This window comes from Oncorhynchus keta, unplaced genomic scaffold (genome assembly GCF_023373465.1).
Source record: "Oncorhynchus keta strain PuntledgeMale-10-30-2019 unplaced genomic scaffold, Oket_V2 Un_contig_29781_pilon_pilon, whole genome shotgun sequence".
In the NCBI taxonomy this organism is placed as follows: domain Eukaryota; kingdom Metazoa; phylum Chordata; class Actinopteri; order Salmoniformes; family Salmonidae; genus Oncorhynchus; species Oncorhynchus keta.
The window spans coordinates 1-15,252 of NW_026286722.1; the positions used below are offsets into that span (position 1 = coordinate 1).

The following is a 15,252-nucleotide window of genomic DNA, read 5'->3' on the forward strand; positions in this document are numbered from 1 at the left end:
GTCTGTCTGTTTGTCTGTCTTTGTGCTACAGCCATCAGAACCACAGAAGAACAAACACCCTCCCCTCCTCTGACAATTATCCTCACACCAACAGAGGAAACCAACACCCTCCCCCTCCTCTGACAACAAACCTCACGACCACAGAGGAACCAACAATCCTCCTCCTCTGAAAACAAACCTCCCACGACCACAGAGGAACCAATACCCTCCCCTCCTCTGACAACAAACCTCACGACCATACAGAGGAACCAACACCCTCCCCCTCCTCTGACAACAAACCTCACGACCACAGAGAACCAACACCCTCCCTCCTCTGACAACAAAACCTCACGACCACAGAGGAACCAACACCCTCCCCTCCTCTGACAATAAACCCTCACAACCACAGAGGAACCAACACCCTCCTCCTCTGACAACAAACCCTCACGACCACAGAGGAACCAACACCCTCCCCCTCCTCTGACAATAAACCTCACGACCACAGAGGAACCAACACCCCCCCTCCTCTGACAATAAACCTCACGACCACAGAGGAACCAACAACCTCCCCTCCTCTGACAACAAACCTCACGACACAGAGGAACCAACACCCTCCCCTCCTCTGACAACAAACCTCACGACAACAGAGGAACCAGCACCCTCCCCTCCTCTGACAACAAACCTCACGACCACAGAGGAACCAACACCCTCCCCTCCCTCACGACAACAAACCTCACGACCACAGAGGAACCAACAACCTCCCCTCCCTCTGACAACAAACTCCGACAACAGAGGAACCAACACCCTCCCCTCCTCTGACAACAAACCTCATACGACCACAGAGGAACCAACAACCTCCCCTCCTCTGACAACAAACCCTTTCACGACCACAGAGGAAACCAACAACCTCCCTCCTCTGACAAAAAACCTCACGACCACACAGATTGCACCTGCACTTCCAAATACCACCCAAAAAACTACTGAACTCACAACCACACCCACAAATGTCAGTATCGTACGCACCCACAACTACCACAGCACCCACAACTACCACAGCATCCACAACTACCACAGCACCCACAACTACCACAGCATCCACAACTACCACAGCTCCCATAACTACCACAGCACCCACAACTACCACAGCATCCACAACTACCACAGCACCCACAACTACCACAGCACCCACAACTACCACAGCACCCACAACTACCACAGCATCCACAACTACCACAGCATCCCACAACTACCACGGCATCCACAACTTTAAGTACACACCCAACCACCGATCTCACAACCCATATTGTGGGGACGGTACAACAACGAGCAGTGGGCCTAGTAAGTACAGAATTAACTTTTGTTCAAATTTGAACAAATGATTTGTGTCTCTGTGCGTTGTAATAATGTGGGCTGACTGTGTTTCAACAGGATACGTTGCTGTACTGAGGATAAAACTGTCCTCTGGATCCCACTGACAGATGATTACATCAGAAACGTGGGTTTACAGCAGGTCGGTGTCAGATCAGACAGGTTTCTCCCTGGCTCTACCTGATAATCACTGTGTGTTGTGTTTCCAGCTCCGTGAGGAACTGATCAGACAAGGGCTGCCAGGGGGACTTCGCGCTACGCCTGAGAGACACTCATGGGATCAGTTCCTGAGGGGGGAACAAGAATTCACATCGACATTCTTCACTCCTACTTTGTCTTGTCTTCCTGGTTCTGATTCTGCATAAAGTTCTTCTGAAGAAGAAGTGGTTCTTATAATGACAGAGTTGATTTGTACTAATCTCTTGAAGAAGAAGTGGTTGAATGACTAAAATGTAAATGTTTTATGTCTAGAAGAAGAAATAGAACATACATATGATTGGTAACAGAGTTTGTGTAATGTACAGAGGTAGACTGGGGTTCTTTCCTGTTTGGTAAATGTACAGAGGTAGACTGGGGTTCTTTCCTGTTTGGTAAATGTACAGAGGTAGACTGAGGTTCTTTCCTGTTTGGTAACAGAGGTAGGCTGGGGTTCTTTCCTGTTTGGTAATGTACAGGGTAGACTGGGGTTCTTTCCTGTTTGGTAAATGTACAGAGGTAGACTGGGGTTCTTTCCTGTTTGGTAATGTACAGAGGTAGACTGAGGTTCTTTTCCTGTTTGGTAATGTACAGAGGTAGACTGGGGTTCTTTCCTGTTTGGTGATGTACAGAGAAGGTAGACTGGGGTTCTTTCCTGTTTGGTAATGGCACAGAGGTAGACTGAGGTTCTTTCCTGTTTGGTAATGTACAGAGGTAGCTGGGGTTCTTTCCTGTTTGGTAATGTACAGAGGTAGACTGGGGTTCTTTCCTGTTTGGTAATGTACAAGAGGTAGACTGGGGTTCTTTCCTGTTTGGTAATGTACAGAGGTAGACTGGGGTTCTTTCCTGTTTGGTAATGTACAGAGGTAGACTGGGGTTCTTTCCTGTTTGGTAATGTACAGAAGTGGTTCCTTATAATGACAGAATATGGTTGATTTGTACTAATCTCTTGGGACAGCGCCATACGTAACATAAATTATGATTTTTGTTCTGGATTGCCAGGATTAGTTGAATGGACTGACAGTACTTCTGACTGGATGTTAGTTGAATGGACTGACAGTACTTCTGACTGGATGTTAGTTGAATGGACTGACAGTACTTCTGACTGGATGTTAGTTGAATGGACGGACAGTACTTCTGACTGGATGTTAGTTGAATGGACTGACAGTACTTCTGACTGGATGTTAGTTGAATGGACTGACAGTACTTCTGACTGGATGTTAGTTGAATGGACTGACAGTACTTCTGACTGGATGTTAGTTGAATGGACTGACAGTACATCTGACTGGATGTTAGTTGAATGGACTGACAGTACTGACTGGATGTTAGTTGAATGGACTGACAGTACTTCTGACTGGATGTTAGTTGAATGGACTGACAGTACTTCTGACTGGATGTTAGTTGAATGGACTGACAGTACTTCTGACTGGATGTTAGTTGAATGGACTGACAGTACTTCTGACTGGATGTTAGTTGAATGGACTGACAGTACTTCTGACTGGATGTTAGTTGAATGGACTGACAGTACTTCTGACTGGATGTTAGTTGAATGGACTGACAGTACTTCTGACTAGATGTTAGTTGAATGGACTGACAGTACTTCTGACTGGATGTTAGTTGAATGGACTGACAGTACATCTGACTGGATGTTAGTTGAATGGACTGACAGTACATCTGACTGATGTTAGTTGAATGGACTGACAGTACTTCTGACTGGATGTTAGTTGAATGGACTGACAGTACTTCTGACTGGATGTTAGTTGAATGGACTGACAGTACTTCTGACTGGATGTTAGTTGAATGGACTGACAGTACTTCTGACTGGATGTTAGTTGAATGGACTGACAGTACTTCTGACTGGATGTTAGTTGAATGGACTGACAGTACTTCTGACTGGATGTTAGTTGAATGGACTGACAGTACTTCTGACTGGATGTTAGTTGAATGGACTGACAGTACATCTGACTAGATGTTAGTTGAATGGACTGACAGTACTTCTGACTGGATGTTAGTTGAATGGACTGACAGTACTTCTGACTAGATGTTAGTTGAATGGACTGACAGTACTTCTGACTGGATGTTAGTTGAATGGACTGAGTACTTCTGACTAGATGTTAGTTGAATGGACTGACAGTACTTCTGACTAGATGTTAGTTGAATGGACTGACAGTACTTCTGACTGGATGTTAGTTGAATGGACTGACAGTACTTCTGACTGGATGTTAGTTGAATGGACTGACAGTACTTCTGACTGGATGTTAGTTGAATGGACTGACAGTACTTCTGACTGGATGTTAGTTGAATGACTGACAGTAATGTTGACTGATGTTAGAAGAATGGACTGACATAAATCTGATTGGTAGAGTTGAATGGATGAGGGTACTTCTGACTGGATGGGTTGAATGGACTGACAGTTCTTTCCTATTTGGTGAATGGACTGACAGGTAGACTGACTGGATGTTAGTTGAATGACTAAAATGTAAATGGTATGTCTAGAAGGTAGAACATTTCCTGTTTGGTAGTACAGAGGTAGATGGGGTTCTTTCCTGTTTGGTAATGTACAGAGGTAGACTGGGGTTCTTTCCTGTTTGTAATGTACAGAGGTAGACTGGGGTTCTTTCCTGTTTGGTAATGTACAGAGGTAGACTGAGGTTCTTTCCTGTTTGGTAACAGAGGTAGACTAGGGTTCTTTCCTGTTTGGTAAACAGAGGTAGACTGGGTTCTTTCCTGTTTGGTAATGTACAGAGGTAGACTGAGGGTTCTTTCCTGTTTGGTAACAGAGGTAGACTGAGGTTCTTTCCTGTTTGGTAATGTACAGAGGTAGACTGAGGGTTCTTTACTGTTTGGTAATGTACAGAGGTAGACTGGGGTTCTTTCCTGTTTGGTAATGTACAGAGGTAGACTGAGGTTCTTTCCTGTTTGGTAATGTACAGAGGTAGACTGAGGTTCTTTCCTGTTTGGTAATGTACAGAGGTAGACTGGGGTTCTTTCCTGTTTGGTAATGTACAGAGGTAGACTGGGGTTCTTTCATGTTTGGTAATGTACAGAGGTAGACTGGGGTTCTTTCCTGTTCTGTAATGTACAGAGGTAGACTGGGGTTATTTCCTGTTTGGTAATGTACAGAGGTAGACAGGTTCTGTCCTGTTTGGTAATGTACAGAGGTAGACTGGGGTTCTTTCCTGTTTGGTAATGTACAGAGGTAGACTGAGGTTCTTTCCTGTTTGGTAATGTACAGAGGTAGACTGGGGTTCTTTCCTGTTTGGTAAACAGAGGTAGACTGGGGTTCTTTCCTGTTTGGTAATGTACAGAGGTAGACTGGGGTTCTTTCCTGTTTGGTAATGTACAGAAGTAGACTGGGGTTCTTTCCTGTTTGGTAATGTACAGAGGTAGACTGGGGTTCTTTCCTGTTTGGTAATGTACAGAGGTAGACTGGGGTTCTTTCCTGTTTGGTAATGTACAGAGGTAGACTGGGGTTCTTTCCTGTTTGGTAATGTACAGAGGTAGACTGAGGTTCTTTCCTGTTTTGGTAGACTGGGCTTCTTTCCTGTTTGGTAATGTACAGAGGTAGACTGGGGTTATTTCCTGTTTGGTAATGTACAGAGGTAGACTGGGGTTATTTCCTGTTTGGTAATGTACAGAGGTAGACTGGGGTTCTTTCCTGTTTGGTAATGTACAGAGGTAGACTAGGGTTCTTTCCTGTTTGGTAATGTACAGAGGTAGACTGGGGTTCTTTCCTGTTTGGTAATGTACAGAGGTAGACTGGGGTTCTTTCCTGTTTGGTAATGTACAGAGGTAGACTGGGGTTCTTTCCTGTTTGGTAATGTACAGAGGTAGACTGGGGTTCTTTCCTGTTTGGTAATGTACAGAGGTAGACTGGGGTTCTTTCCTGTTTGGTAATGTACAGAGGTAGACTGGGGTTCTTTCCTGTTTGGTAATGTACAGAGGTAGACTGGGGTTATTTCCTGTTTGGTAATGTACAGAGGTAGACTGGGGTTCTTTCCTGTTTGGTAATGTACAGAGGTAGACTGGGGTTCTTTCCTGTTTGGTAATGTACAGAGGTAGTCTGGGGTTCTTTCCTGTTTGGTAATGTACAGAGGTAGACTGGGTTCTTTCCTGTTTGGTAACAGAGGTAGTCTGGGGTTCTTTCCTGTTTGGTAATGTACAGAGGTAGACAGGTTCTTTCCTGTTTAGTAATGTACAGAGGTAGACTGAGGGTCTTTACTGAAGAATAGTTGGTTGAGGCTCAGTTTTCTGTGACATTTAGTGACAGACACCAGTAGGGAGGACCCACTTGTAAAGACCCACACACACACTCAGGAAGACGTTTCACTTTCACTCACACGTGGAGCATAAAGAAGAATGAACAATGAGGTTGAATTGACACTGACGAGAGAAGAAGAAATGAATTGACACTGACGAAAGAGAAGAAGAAATGAATTGACACTGACAAAAAGAAGAAGAAATGAATTGACACTGACAAAGAGAAGAAGAAATGAATTGACACTGACAAAAGAAGAAGAAATTAATTGACACTGACGAAAGAGAAGAAGAAATGAATTGGGACTGGAATTGATTGAAATACTAATTAAAGGTTAAACATATTAAGTGTTAAAGGTTGAAAACATTGGGAGATATTACAGGTGTTAAAATAATGCAGGTGAGGAGAGTTAGAATGTAGTTTCTTTAAGTTGTGAATCATATTGACTGTGTTTCATTCTGCTTAGAGGACAAGGCCTTAGAGGTTGATAACGAGACGTTATAATGGTCAAATGTTATAATGTTTAAAATATTGAATTATTAAGATATAACTGGAGTAATAAATTAGGTTGTAGTAAGATTAGAATTGAGTAAAGGTAGTTTGAAAAATGTATGTTTTAAGAAGTTGATGTTAATGAAGTATATTAAAGGTGCTAGCTTGATCTGGAAATCCCTTGAGGTTTCCTCATTGATAGACATGTTCTAGAACATTCTAGGAGAAATCCGTTAGGTTACCTCATTGGTAGAAGTGTTCTAGAACATTCTAGGAAGGAACCCTTTAGGTTGCCTCATTGGTAGAAGTGTTCTAGTACATTCTAGGAGGAATCCTTAATGTTACCTCATTGATAGAAGTGTTCTAGAACATTCAGAGGAACCCTTTAGGTTGCCTCTTTGGTAAGTGTTCTAGTACATTCTAGGAGGAATCCTTAATGTTACCTCATTGGTAGAAGTGTTCTAGAACATTCTATGAGAATCCTTAATGTTACCTCATTGGTAGAAGTGTTCTAGAACATTCTAGGAGGAATCCTTAATGTTGCCTCATTGGTAGAAGTGTTCTAGTACATTCTAGGAGGAATCCTTTAGGTTACCTCATTGGTAGAAGTGTTCTAGTACATTCTAGGAGGAATCCTTAATGTTACCTCATTGGTAGAAGTGTTCTAGAACATTTTAGGAGGAACCCTTTAGGTTACCTCATTGGTAGAAGTGTTCTAGAACATTCTAGGAGGAATCCTTAATGTTAGCTCATTGGTAGAAGTGTTCTAGAACATTCTAGGAGGAATCCTTAATGTTGCCTCATTGGTAGAAGTGTTCTAGTACATTCTAGGAGGAATCCTTTAGGTTACCTCATTGGTAGAAGTGTTCTAGTACATTCTAGGAGGAATCCTTAATGTTACCTCATTGGTAGAAGTGTTCTAGAACATTCCAGGAGGAACCCTTTAGGTTACCTCATTGGTAGAAGTGTTCTAGAACATTCTAGGAGGAATCCTTTAGGTTACCTCATTGGTAGAAGTGTTCTAGAACATTCTAGGAGGAATCCTTTAGGTTACCTCATTGGTAGAAGTGTTCTAGTACATTCTAGGAGGAATCCTTAAGGTTACCTCATTGGTTGAAGTGTTCTAGAACATTCTAAGAGGAACCCTTTAGGTTACCTCATTGGTGGAAGTGTTCTAGAACATTCTAGGAGGAACCCTTTAGGTTACCTCATTGGTAGAAGTGTTCTAGAACATTCTAGGAGGAACCCTTTAGGTTACCTCATTGGTAGAAGTGTTCTAGAACATTCTAGGAGGAACCCTTTAGGTTACCTCATTGATAGAAGTGTTCTAGAACATTCTAGGAGGAACCCTTTAGGTTACCTCATTGGTGGAAGTGTTCTAGAACATTCTAGGAGGAACCCTTTAGGTTACCTCATTGGTAGAAGTGTTCTAGAACATTCTAGGAGGAACCCTTTAGGTTACCTCATTGGTAGAAGTGTTCTAGAACATTCTAGGAGGAACCCTTAATGTTACCTCATTGATAGAAGTGTTCTAGAACATTCTAGGAGGAACCCTTTAGGTTGCCTCATTTGTTGAAGTGTTCTAGTTGCTGTTAGTTTTTTAGACACCAACTGAGGGACTGAGCATCCCGAGGGGGGAGACAAATATCTGTTTATAAATTGTAGAAGGTAAGAACATGTTTTTCTTGTTATTAAAAACTGTGCTTCTCATAAAATTGTTATAGTTTTTAGGTAAAGGGTTTAGGTAAAGACGCTGAAGGCATCTCTCAATTTAATCCAAGGTACATTTTTGCGTATCATCAATTGGTGATATTGATTGATCAGTTTTTTCTTATGCCTTTTTTCTGTAATTTTGAATAAACTTGCTTCATTGTTCTGAAACCCTGTGTCATCAAAGAGTCATACAAGTGCATGTCGTTTTACTCCAGGTTTCTGAAACAGATCGGATTAATTAAGGATTTGTAGCATCTGGTTAAATAGTCCATCGGGAACCTGAATTGCTGGTATGAAGGAACCTGAGACCCAACTAAAGGTACTGAGTGCATTGGTAGGAGTCGTATGAGGGGTGATTCTGAGCTAAACCAACCCAGGAGAGAGTATCCACTCATAGTGTCCTAAGGTCGACTCTCTGGCCTGGACGATCCTGAAAATAATATAATAATAATAATATATGCCATTTAGCTGACGCTAGTTATCCAAAGCGACTTACAGTCATGTGTGCATACATTCTACGTATGGGTGGTCCGGAATCGAACCCACTACCATGGCGTTACAAGTGCCATGCTCTACCAACTGAGCCACAGAAGGACCACAAAGATGCTAGGTTGCAGGGTGAGGTAGTACAGGTACTTAAGGGATAGCCCAGTCTACTGTAAGACCCTTACTGTTGAGTTTGAGGAACAGGACTTAGTTGTGTACTAGCTCAGTGGTAAGGCAGAGCGGACTCTATCAGATCGGACCTCAAATAACAGAGCTGCCATTGGATAGGCCCAGTAGAATTGTTAATCCTGCAATGTTGGTATTTTAGCGTTTGACAATTTGGGGACTTGTACGGGATTGATTCGTGGGAATCCGGAATATCCTGGGAATATTTTGGGGTATAGGAAAGCCTAAAAATATACCCCTTGCAGTACGCAATGCAATAACTACAAGGTTCGGAAAAAGATGATCCTGAATATTTGCACACAAAAAAATGCAAGGTTAGCATTTAATTATGTTCTTGCTTTAAAAACTAAATGTTTTGGTTTCCACATACCAGGTGTTGAATTCACCTTACTGTAACACCCTATTTCTCCTCTCCCTCAGATCCGTCTAATCCGATCGCCAGGATGTCAGGGATGGATCTCCCATTGGACGAGCTCAACGGACCCGGAATCTCCCCTGACAACGGAACCTTCCTGAAGTTCTCCCTCACCTCCGTTTCCATGGCAGCCGTGGAGCCTGCTGGTGTTCCTGCTGCCGCTGCTCGTCATCACCCTCCTCAGGCTGGAGAACCTCATTACAAGTCTCCTCCTCTGCAGCTGACTGCAGCAGTGAGGGGGGCAGATCATTCACCAACATGGTGATCTGTAGGATATCTTCAGAGGTCCACCGTGTCCACCTGGAACCACAAATCAGGTTTCTTTCTCTGGCGATGTCCGGAATGACACCGTATCCACTTTATAATTGGCAAATAGTAGTTTTCTGTTCAGATTTTCCCCTCTGGTTAAACTGGACTAACTTGGTTAAACTGGACTAACTTGGTTAAACTGGACTAACCTGGTTAAACTGGACTAACCTGGTTAAGCTGGACTAACCTGGTTAAATCTGGACTAACCTGGTTAAACTGGACTAACCTGGTTAAACTAGACTAACCTGGTTAAATCTGGACTAACCTGGTTAAATTTGACTAACGTGGTTAAACTGGACTAACCTGGTTAAACCTGGACTAACCTGGTTAAATCTGGACTAACCTGGTTAAACTGGACTAACCTGGTTAAACTAGACTAACCTGGTTAAATCTGGACTAACCTGGTTAAATTGGACTAACCTGGTTAAACTGGACTAACCTGGTTAAACCTGGACTAACCTGGTTAAATCTGGACTAACCTGGTTAAACTAGACTAACCTGGTTAAATCTGGACTAACCTGGTTAAATTGGACTAACCTGGTTAAACTGGACAAACCTGGTTAAACCTAGACTAACCTGGTTAAATTGGACTAACCTGGTTAAACTGGACTAACCGGGTTAAACCTGGACTAACCTGGTTAAATCTGGACTAACCTGGTTAAACTAGACTAACCTGGTTAAACCTGGACTAACCTGGTTAAATCTGGACTAACCTGGTTAAACTGGACTAACCTGGTTAAACCTGGACTAACCTGGTTAAATCTGGACTAACCTGGTTAAATTGGACTAACCTGGTTAAACTGGACTAACCTGGTTAAACCTGGATTAACCTGGTTAAATTGGACTAACCTGGTTAAACTGGACTAACCTGGTTAAACCTGGACTAACCTGGTTAACCTGGTTAAACTGGACTAACCTGGTTAAACCTGGACTAACCTGGTTAAACCTGGACTAACCTGGTTAAACCTGGACTAACCTGGTTAAATCTGGACTAACCTGGTTAAACTAGACTAACCTGGTTAAATCTGGACTAACCTGGTTAAATTGGACTAACCTGGTTAAACTGGACTAACCTGGTTAAACCTAGACTAACCTGGTTAAATTGGACTAACCTGGTTAAACCTGGACTAACCTGGTTAAACCTGGACTAACCTGGTTAAATCTGGACTAACCTGGTTAACCTGGACTAACCTGGTTAAATCTGGACTAACCTGGTTAAACTGGACTAACCTGGTTAAACCTGGACTAACCTGGTTAAATCTGGACTAACCTGGTTAAATTGTACTAACCTGGTTAAACTGGACTAACCTGGTTAAACCTGGACTAACCTGGTTAAATTGGACTAACCTGGTTAAACTGGACTAACCTGGTTAAACCTGGACTAACCTGGTTAAATCTGGACTAACCTGGTTAAACCTGGACTAACCTGGTTAAATCTGGACTAACCTGGTTAAACTAGACTAACTTTGAAGCACTGTATATCGTAAACCAGAAGTCATATATTTGATTGGAAGTATTGAACTGTAACAGAAGTATTGAACTGTAACAGAAGTATTGAACTGTAACAGAAGTATTGAACTGTAACAGAAGTATTGAACTGTAACAGAAGTATTGAACTGTAACAGATGTATTGAACTGTAACAGAAGTATTGAACTGTAGCAGAAGTATTGAACTGTAACAGAAGTATTGAACTGTAACAGATGTATTGAACTGTAACAGAAGTATTGAACTGTAGCAGAAGTATTGAACTGTAACAGAAGTATTGAACTGTAACAGAAGTATTGAACTGTAACAGATGTATTGAACTGTAACAGATGTATTGAACTGTAACAGAAGTATTGAACTGTAACAGATGTATTGAACTGTAACAGAAGTATTGAACTGTAACAGAAGTATTGAACTGTAACAGAAGTATTGAACTGTATTGAAACAGAAGTATTGAACTGTAACAGAAGTATTGAACTGTAACAGATGTATTGAACTGTAACAGATGGTTATTGGATTGGTTAAACACCTCCTTTTTAAAATGTTATTTTATGACCTTTATTTAACCTGGCAAGTCAGTTAAGAACATATTCGTATTTACAGTGACGGCCTACCCCGGCCAAACCCGGACGACGCTGGGCCAATCTGGACCCTTTCTTTCTAACATGATCTGCCAAAATTGTTGCCACCCCTATTACTAGCCTGTTCAACCTCTCTTTCGTGTCGTCGGAGATTCCCAAAGATTGGAAAGCAGCTGCGGTCATCCCCCTCTTCAAAGGGGGGGACACTCTTGACCCAAACAGCTACAGACCTATATCCATCCTGCCCTGCCTTTCTAAGGTCTTCGAAAGCCAAGTCAACAAACAGATTACCGACCATTTCGAATCTCACCATACCTTCTCTGCTATGCAATCTGGTTTCAGAGCTGGTCATGGGTGCACCTCAGCCACGCTCAAGGTCCTAAAACGATATCTTAACCGCCATCGATAAGAAACATTACTGTGCAGCTGTATTCATTGATCTGGCCAAGGCTTTCGACTCTGTCAATCACCACATCCTCATCGGCAGACTCGACAGCCTTGGTTTCTCAAATGATTGCCTCGCCTGGTTCACCAACTACTTCTCTGATAGAGTTCAGTGTGTCAAATCGGAGGGTCTGCTGTCCGGACCTCTGGCAGTCTCTATGGGGTGCCACAGGGTTCAATTCTTGGACCGACTCTCTTCTCTGTATACATCAATGAGGTCGCTCTTGCTGCTGGTGAGTCTCTGATCCACCTCTACACAGACGACACCATTCTGTATACTGCTGGCCCTTCTTTGGACAATGTGTTAACAACCCTCCAGGCAAGCTTCACTGCCATACAACTCTCCTTCCATGGCCTCCAATTGCTCTAAAATTCAAGTAAAACTAAATGCATGCTCTTCAACCGATCGCTACCTGCACCTACCCGCCTGTCCAACATCACTACTCTGGACGGCTCTGACTTAGAATACGTGGACAACTACAAATACTTAGGTGTCTGGTTAGACTGTAAACTCTCCTTCCAGACCCATATCAAACATCTCCAATCTAATGTTAAATCTAGAATTGGGTTCCTATTTCGCAACAAAGCATCCTTCACTCATGCTGCCAAACATACCCTTGTAAAACTGACCATCCTACCAATCCTCGACTCAGCTCGCTGGTCACCATAGCATCTCCCACCTGTAGCACACGCTCCAGCAGGTATATCTCTCTAGTCACCCCCAAAACCAATTATTTCTTTGGCCGCCTCTCCTTACAGTTCTCTGCTTGCCAATGACTGGAACGAACTACAAACATCTCTGAAACTGGAAACACTTATCTCCCTCACTCGCTTTAAGCACCAACTGTCCGAGCAGCTCACAGATTACTGCACCTGTACATAGCCCACCTATAATTTAGCCCAAACAACTACCTCTTTCCCTACTGTATTTAATTTATTTATTTTGCTCCTTTGCACCCCATTATTTTTTTCTACTTTGCACATTCTTCCATTGCAAAACTACCATTCCAGTGTTTTACTTGCTATATTGTATTTACTTTGCCACCATGGCCTTTTTGCCTTTACCTCCCTTCTCACCTCATTTGCTCACATTGTATATAGACTTGTTTATACTGTATTATTGACTGTATGTTTGTTTTACTCCATGTGTAACTCTGTGTCGTTGTATCTGTCGAACTGCTTTGCTTTATCTTGGCCAGGTCGCAATTGTAAATGAGAACTTGTTCTCAACTTGCCTCCCTGGTTAAATAAAGGTGAAATAAAAAATAAAATAAAAAAAAAAAAGAATTGTACGCCACCCTATGGGACTCCCAATCACAGCAGGATGTGATACAGCCTGAATTCAAACCAGGGACTGTAGTGATGCCGTGCCTCAGACCGGGAGCTTCTTTGAAGAGATGAACAACCACCTCAGCAGGTTATGACAATAACGTTCTTTTTAAAAAGGGTCCCTCTGTTACAAACACAAGAACAATGAACATTTAAATAGTGAAGGAGAAGCAAAAAAACGTCACAACGGAATTATATTTTTATTACATTTCAATACAAATAGGTTAGTGTCTTCTCAAATAGGTTAGTGTCTTCTCAAATAGGTTAGTGTCTTCTCAAATAGGTTAGTGTCTTCTCAAATAGGTTAGTGTGTCTTCTCAAATAGGTTAGTGTCTTCTCAAATAGGTTAGTGTCTTCTCAAATGGAGAAAAGCTGTGTAGTGTAAGACTGTCATGTCAACATTAAAACACTGTAGAAGGCACAGTAAAATACCATAGATGTGTCTTAAAGCAATAATGTTATACATAGCACTGCTATATGGGTAAAATGCTGAAAAATACTGTTATTTACTGTAATTGGAAGCCTCCTGGAGGAAATCCTCACGTTATTCTGTATAATTTATTTACAGTAATAGCTTAATGCCTACTGTAGATTTGTAGTTAAGTACATACACACACACAACACCAGCTTGATATGTTCCTTGTCCTCTGTCTATTTACCCACAGAGTAACAGCCCCTGTTGCTGTCTCTCTATTTACCCACAGAGTAACAGCCCCTGGTGCTGTCTCTCTATTTACCCACAGAGTAACAGCCCCTGTTGCTGTCTCTCTATTTACCCACAGAGTAACAGCCCCTGTTGCTGTCTCTCTATTTTACCCACAGAGTAACAGCCCCTGTTGCTGTCTCTCTATTTACCCACAGAGTAACAGCCCCTGTTGCTGTCTCTCTGTTCTCTAACAGCCCCTGTTGCTGTCTCTCTTTACCCACAGAGTAACAGCCCCTGTTGCTGTCTCTCTATTTACCCACAGAGTAACAGCCCCTGTTGCTGTCTGTCTATTTACCCACAGAGTAACAGCCCCTGGTGCTGTCTGTCTGTCTATTAACCCACAGAGTAACAGCCCTGGTGCTTATTCTAGTCTTTCTTTTTCTATGCTTGTCCTAGGGTTGAGAAGAGCTGACCAATCAGAACCCGAGGAGGTTTGTTTACGGAGCCCCATGAGGAACACATGATGCTGACTTCTCTCTGTCCTGGATGCTCTCCTGACCAAACTGTCCCGTTTCACCGCCTCTGAACCCCCTTACCCTAAATAGAGTTGCCCCTGATCATAGATCTAGGATTGTACCCAATCCCAATTTGATCTCACCCCCCTCACATATGTGATAACTGTTGTTACTTCTATTGTCAATTATGTTGTTCATTTGTAGTTAATGTTGTCAGCTATTTGAATACGTGTATTTTATGTACATATATATATTTTATGTATATATTTCTTTATTTAGATTTCAGGTAGAATTTCACTGTAAATATTCAGCATTGTAATGGCACTAGAGTTTCCAGCTTAAATACTGTAATTTTGCTTTACAGCAGATATGCTGTAATATATTTTTACAGTAGTATTTTCCTTGCTGTAAAACAGTGGTATTTAAACCTTTTCAGCAGGGAACCCATTTTTATAAAAAATGTTTCTATATTGTTTAATATATTATGTTTTGTTCATAAAAAATAATAACAGTAAATAATAATATAACATTTCAAATAATATTGTTGGCAACCCCACTGCAGTTGTTGGGTCACGAACCCCGACATTGAATACTACTACTGTAAAAACCTTACGGCTGTAAATTTAAAGCAGGGATGCTGTATTCTGTAATGTGTTTTATAGTATGGAAAAGAGGTACTGTAAAATATATTACAGCATCTCTGCTGTAAAGCAAAATTACAGTATTAATCTGGCAACTCTGGTGCCATTATAATGCTGGTAAATTTACAGGAAAAAGTTTTACATCAAAATACACTCATCGCCCTTTTCCCTTCCATATAATCAGTTAGCAGTTTAAATCTTTTCACAAC

General features: G+C 41.9%; 3 long non-coding RNA genes across 10 annotated transcripts; 2 read left to right on the plus strand and 1 right to left on the minus strand.

Moving 5' to 3' along the window:
- Positions 1 to 204: 204 nt before the first annotated feature.
- Positions 205 to 742, minus strand: LOC127923439 (uncharacterized). The gene is made up of 3 exons (XR_008114391.1): positions 712 to 742; positions 519 to 566; positions 205 to 228 (listed from the first exon to the last, which is right to left on the minus strand). It is a non-coding gene; the product is annotated as an uncharacterized LOC127923439 (long non-coding RNA).
- Positions 743 to 1,944: 1,202 nt separating this feature from the next.
- LOC127923436 (uncharacterized) lies at positions 1,945 to 5,798 on the plus strand. The gene is made up of 11 exons (XR_008114382.1): positions 1,945 to 1,985; positions 2,062 to 2,099; positions 2,333 to 2,408; positions 4,146 to 4,217; positions 4,325 to 4,362; positions 4,402 to 4,553; positions 4,592 to 4,779; positions 4,929 to 5,042; positions 5,107 to 5,220; positions 5,259 to 5,638; positions 5,672 to 5,798. It is a non-coding gene; the product is annotated as an uncharacterized LOC127923436 (long non-coding RNA).
- Positions 5,799 to 6,553: 755 nt separating this feature from the next.
- On the plus strand, positions 6,554 to 8,173 carry LOC127923437 (uncharacterized). Of its 8 annotated transcripts, none has more exons than XR_008114385.1 (2): positions 6,554 to 6,632; positions 6,985 to 8,173. It is a non-coding gene; the product is annotated as an uncharacterized LOC127923437 (long non-coding RNA). The 8 variants fall into 8 exon arrangements; XR_008114390.1 differs by having other exon boundaries at positions 7,138 to 8,173; XR_008114388.1 differs by lacking the exon at positions 6,554 to 6,632 and adding an exon at positions 6,696 to 6,730.
- The last annotated feature ends 7,079 nt before the right edge of the window (positions 8,174 to 15,252 follow it).